This window comes from Crinia signifera, chromosome 9 (assembly GCF_055691185.1).
Source record: "Crinia signifera chromosome 9, ASM5569118v1, whole genome shotgun sequence".
Lineage (NCBI taxonomy): Eukaryota > Metazoa > Chordata > Amphibia > Anura > Myobatrachidae > Crinia > Crinia signifera.
This window is the reverse complement of record NC_139225.1, coordinates 141,865,144-141,871,574: the sequence shown is the minus strand read 5'-3', so window position 1 is coordinate 141,871,574 and position 6,431 is coordinate 141,865,144. Positions and strand designations below refer to the sequence as shown.

Here is a 6,431-nt window from a genome sequence, read left to right as displayed (position 1 = left end):
GTAATCAGCGTTAATTAGCAGACCCAGGCGTCTGCTCTCATATGGTATCTCTAGGGGTGGTCTGGAGGTATCGTTGGCGTCCGCCTGTTTTCTGGCCGAAATGCACGGTGCTTTCGCTGATCGAGCGGTTGTAGCACCATACATTTTTGGTGCACACCCCCGTGTACACCCAGTTTTCCTCATTATTTCGGCCGCTCCCCTCAACACGCCCCTATGCCGCCGATAATGACCGGACTATTGCGGACAGGTTTTTTAGCACGGAAAGACCCGTCCATGAGCGTTGTGGAGTCGGCGCGCCTGCACATTGCGAAAGGTATGCATGCGCAGAACAAACCCCCCCCGATCCGACCGCGTACGGTCCCACCGCACCAAGCAGAATAACCCCCATTGTGTAGCTAATTGATTTTAAAACTTAATACTGTACCATACCTCCAAACATGTGAGGAAAGGAAAGAAGAACACTGCGTGAGGCCAACATTTTGGGGGTGTGGCCTAGTGTCAAGGGTCATGGCCTATACTCGGCAATGCTCCTATTAGGCCACGCCCTGCTTTCACCGTTGTGGGGGCATGCCCCAGCCCCTCTGTCTCTGGGATAGACGCAGTATTATTCTGTTCATCTGCGCTCAGCCGGCACCGCTGACATTGCTGTTATGTTATTCTGTCATACAGTATTAGTCTTAGTATTAGTATTAGTATTAGTAACCAATAGGGGAGGGTGGTAACCCGTACACACATTCTCTCTGCATCCATATTTACGCTGCAGGACAGACTGACATGGCACAGCCTAATGTTGACATAAATTAATAGATAACTGACCCGGAGGTTATAGGTTGTTGCAGTGTGTAATGGATGAGTAAATGTTGTCAGTAATCCAGCAGGGGAGCGATATATAAGTGAGGTATCGTATGCAGGCTGACAGAATATTCATCAGATCTGCAAGTCAGGGTAAGACTGAGATATTACAGTATCATTGCTATTTATTATTACCAAGGGGCCAATTTATATATGTGCTGTGATCATATCGGCCCAATTTGCCAAGCGATAACTGATTAAACGGCACTATTTAAACTGTATCAATTATATTGCAAGCAGGGACAGAGCTTGCGAGAAACCTCAGCGATGCCAGTCTGCAGCATCGATGGGGTATTTTTCACAAATACCTTGATCATGTGCTGTCACCGCCATCGCTGCCGCCACCAGGGCCGGTGCTAGGGTGTCCGGCGCCCTCCTGCAAACCATACATTTTGCGCCCTTTCACATTGCCATTGCAACAAGCTGCAGCCTGATTGTGGGAGTGTATGCATCCTATGGAGGATCTCGGGTGCATGTACATGTATGCATACACCATCTCAGTGCTGTGTCCGCAAAATGTTGCAGGCACTAAAGGTGCCCATACACGCTGCTAGAATCACATAAGTTATGGGCTAGATCACATCGCACGGCATGCATGCAATGTGTTTGGGATGTGATCCGAAAGCAGTACAAAAAGTATGTGCAGCACTCGTGACTGAGGGGGAAAGGAGGGGATAGAAGGAGCAGATGGAAGAAGAGGAGAGGAGATAGAGGGGGCAGAGTGTTGAGGACTGGCAGTGGCACTGGCACAGCACACTGAGAAGAGGGAAGGAAGGGGAGGCGGAGCTGCTGCCTGTTCGTCATTTGATTGACAGCTGACAGGCGCAGGGAGCACTGGGTAGGGGGCGGATCCGGACATGACATGTCATCCAGGCATTCACAGACAGCGCTACATGCCTCAGCACAAGTGTCCATGAGGAAGAGGGGGCAGGTCGCAGGAGGAGGACAGTGTGTGCGCAGTGCAGGGAGCTGCTCAGCCTCTCCATACTGCCGCCAGCTGTCAGACAGGCGCTGTGGGTGGTGTGCAGGAGGCAGTGACAGTGAGGGCTGAGGCAGCTTTAGCAGAGCAGGGAGGGAGACAGCGCCTTTTCAGCATGGCGCCTCCCTGCTTTGCAGGAGCTGCTGAGTGGGTAGCGCCGGCCCTGGCCGCCACCACCTGCGCCACAACCATACTTGCCGACATTTAGTCTCCTCTCTGGGAGAAGCCCAGAGAGGAGACTTCCAGCTGCCATTAGGGGGGCAGGGACGGTGCCCTACATCAGCAAGCCCCACCCCGTGCAATTTTTTAGCCCCCCGCTGCGTTCACGTGCGAATTGCAGGATTTTATTCTGCCGGGTTAGGAAGTTGCGGGGGAGGCCGGGCTTGTGGGGTAGGCCTACCCACCCTTCCAGGGGGCCGGGAAGGGGGCACAATTTTTGGTAGCCTTCCGGCCATTCTGGGAGGGTAGGCAAGTATGGCCCTTGCCCCCCACTGCTGCTCATTCTCACCTACCCGAGGATGTCTGATCGGAGCTCATTGAGTGCTGCTGTTCAATGGGGCTTCCTGCTTCTGTGACCACCGGTGCTGTAAATTTGATCTGCCGATTTGCAGCATATCTTTATCTCACCGGAGAACCGATCACCAGACCCTTGGTTGGTGAGTATGATTTTTGTACACTGTGATCAGCCTGTGTGTTGATCTAGCAGCAGAGAAAGCCATACCTGGGTAGGGGATTTGCAGTGAATTCTCCAGCTGAAGCTGGCGTTATTATTATTACAGGGATCACTGCATTTTTTTCCTCACAATTTTTTGGGGGAAATTCGGTGAGATCACATTTCCCGTTTCCCATGCAAACTCCTCAACAACTGGAAAGTCACTGAAGGCGTCCGCACAGCGGCCCTGCACATATGGTCCCCAGTGCGAATACGCCGGGGACCGAGCAAACCATTGTGCTTTGCAAGACAACCGGAATCCCCCCCCAAAAAATTTAACAGGTTCTGCAGCCTTTGCTTCTGTATGGTAACTTATAATTCCCCATACTTTATGGTAGAGAGTGAATTATCCCAAGTAGAAGATAATAAGTATATTATCCTTTATTTTCAGTGCATTCATTTCTCTTTTTCTTTTCACTTACAGCCAGACGTTGTCATTGTGTCATATATTATTATAGGACCCAGCCCGGAAGGTAAGATCCTGCGATACAGGCAATACAAACAATCATTTCAATGCTGTTCGGATGGGAAACAGTCTTTCGGTCACCAGCAAGTTGTTAGACAGTCATTAGGTCGACATGTATTTAGGTCGACATGTATCTAGGTCGACATGAGTCTAGGTCGACATGGGTTAGGTCGACAGTCAAAAGGTTGACATGGGGTTTTTCACTGTTTTTGAGCCGACATGTGCCGACAGGCGGTATTTCATGCCCTACCATCCACTAGGGCGTGGTGGGAGAATAAACTAGTGTGCTAAGCGTAATGAGCCACCGAGCCCGAAGCATGGTGAGCGCAGCGAGCCTAGTGAGAGGACGCGGTGCACTTTAACCTGTGTCCTTGTCGACTGTGTCCACATTCAGGTTAAAAAAAACAGTGAAAAACACCATGTCGACCTTTTGACTGATGACCTAACCCATGTCGACCTAATGACCCTGTCAACCGTATGACCCTGTCGACCAAACCCACGTCGACCATCCTGCGTGTCGACCTAGACACATGTCGACCTAAATGCATGCCGACATAATGGTGTCGACCTAATGACTGTCTAGCAACTTGTTGGTGACCAAATGATCCACACTGTTCGGATTATTATTTAGTTCTGGTGGCAGTTTATAGACACGACCGGTTTTTTACATTCTAGCCACTAAATTTGAAGCAGCAATCTGTTTTTAACCCTTTGAGTGCCAATATTGCTGTGAGAAATCCTCAAAATATCCATTCAAAATGACAGCTCCCATCCTAGCAGTGGCGTAACTAGCTTTTGGGCGCCCCCCGCCATTAAAGGGAGGGCGCCCACTCACGCACCCCGCCGCACCACCCACCCACGCACCCCGCCGCACCAACCCCCACCCCGCCGCACCAACCCTCGCCCGCCCCGCTGCACCAACGCCCGCCTCGCTGCCCATGCAATACCCCCCATCCCCCGCAGTCTTACCTATGCTCAGTACGCGCTGGTCCCGGCTACCTTCTTCTGCTATGAGGACCACCACAAAATGTCTGCCCCCATGCAGCAGACAGTTTCAGAGAACTTTCTGCTACATGGGGGCGGACATTTTGTTGTGGTCCTCATAGCAGAAGAAGGGAGCCGGGACCAGCGCGTACTGAAGACTGACAGGTAAAGACTGTGGGGGATGGCGGCGGGGTGTAACTATAGCACTGCAGCCCCCGGCGCCCGCACATGCACAGCGCCCCCCCCCCCCCCCCCCCCCGTGGTCGCGGGGGCTGCGGCAGAGCCGAATTTCCCATTAGGCACGTGAGGCACCGGCCTAGGGGCGGCAAATGTTTGGGGGCGGCACTTTGATGCCTGTGATAGTACTGTCAGAACCAAAATGTACCAATAACTGCAAAATATCCCCTGTACTGTACTACTGTATATTCCAGTGTAAATGGCTGGGACATGCAGATACTGCCCCTGTAACCTGTCCTACTTAGTAATGTATACATAATAAAATAACATGTCACAGTTAGTGGCTTTATTTATAAATCCATTATATTGGCTCTTATCAAATGAGGGCTTATAAGTAATCAATAAAAATAATAGACGGGGTGGGGGGGGGGGGGCGGCGTTATTGTTGTGCCTAGGGGTGCCGTCATCCCAAAATCCGTCCCCTGGTCTGCGGTGCTATAGTTACGCCCCTGCATCCTAGTGACTGTTCTTTTTTGGGGTGCAAAAATGTAACTAAACTTCAATGAATTGGCTTGTCTGTATTTGTATTTACTTATACTAATAAATTATACTAAAACATGCTGGCATAGCAATGGTAAGATGGAGCTCACCACATCTCCAGGCCAGGATGTATGATCTGGGTTTGCTGGATTTGGTGGACGTTTATCAAATCACCGTTTATAATGCCGTAATGACAACATGGCATCATGCCTACAAATTCCATGCCCACATTCCCATGACGACAATGGTAAAATGGCAATATGATTCAAATTAGGGCAAAATATCCATGGTGGTATAGTGGGAACTTATTCTGGTTCACAAATTCCATGTGCACTGCAGTGGGGCAGATGTAACATGTGCAGAGAATTAGGTTCGGGTGAGTGCAGGGAAAATACTGACTGGTATTTTTACACTGCGATATAGATCTCACTTTGAAGTAAAACCCCACCAAATCTAATTCTCTCTGCACAAGTAAAACAAGTAACATCTACCCCACCTGCAGTGCACATGGTTTTGTCCATCTAAGAAGGAATTTGCCAGAAGGAGCGAACCAAAATAAGGCCCCTGATGCAGCAGGTCTAGTGGTGTATTCAAAATGACTATATTGTTTCTAGTAGTAAGGATTGCTTATACAAACTTCTAACCCTTCCATAGCATAAACTTAACTTATCCTCTTTTAGTCTAACTCGAACCCTCTCCCCAATGCATTAAGCTAACCTCCCATCCCATAGGCTAACCCCAACCCTCTCCATAGTGCATAACCCTAACTTCTTATCCCATACCCTAACCCCAACCCTCTCCATAGTGCATAACCCTAACTTCCCATCCCATAGCCTAACCCCAATCCTCTCCATAGTACATAACCCTAACTTCCCATCCCATAGCCTAACCCCAACCCGCTCCATAGTGCATAACCCTAACTTCCCATCCCATAGCCTAACCCCAACCCTCTCCATAGGACATAACCCTAATGTCCCATCCCATAACCTAACCCCAACCCTCTCCATAGTGCATAACCCTAACTTCACATCCCATAGCCTAACCCCAACCCTCTCCATAGTACATAACCCTAATGTCCCATCCCATAGCCTAACCCCAACCCTCTCCATAGTGCATAACCCTAATGTCCCATCCCATAGCCTAACCCCAACCCTCTCCATAGTGCATAACCCTAATGTCCCATCCCATAGCCTAACCCCAACTCTCTCCATAGTACATAACCCTAATGTCCCATCCCATAGCCTAACCCCAACCCTCTCCATAGTACATAACCCTAACTTCCCATCCCATAGCCTAACCCCAACCCTCTCCATAGTGCATAACCCTAATGTCCCATCCCATAGCCTAACCCCAACCCTGTCCATAGTGCATAACCCTAACTTCCCATCCCATAGCCTAACCCATGCCCTCTCCATAGTGCATAACCCTAACTTCCCATCCCATCCCATAACCTAACCCCAACCCTCTCCATAGTGCATAACCCTAACTTCCCATCCCATAGCCTAACCCCAACCCTCTCCATAGTGCATAACCCTAACTTCCCATCCCATAGCCTAACCCCAACCCTCTCCATAGTACATAACCCTAATGTCCAATACCATAGCCTAACCCCAACCCTCTCCATAGTGCATAACCCTAATGTCCCATCCCATAGCCTAACCCCAACCCTCTCCATAGTGTATAACCCTAACTTTCCATCCCATAGCCAAACCCCAACCCTC

General features: G+C 49.9%; 1 long non-coding RNA gene across 1 annotated transcript in view; it reads left to right on the top strand.

Moving 5' to 3' along the window:
• The first annotated feature begins 846 nt into the window (after positions 1–846).
• LOC146036156 (uncharacterized) overlaps positions 847–6,431 on the top strand; it is an 80,345-nt gene continuing 74,760 nt past the window's right edge. Inside the window, exons 1-2 of the long non-coding RNA XR_014460783.1 lie at positions 847–945; positions 2,968–3,016. This is a non-coding gene — a long non-coding RNA (uncharacterized LOC146036156). The remainder of the gene's footprint in view (positions 946–2,967; positions 3,017–6,431) is intronic.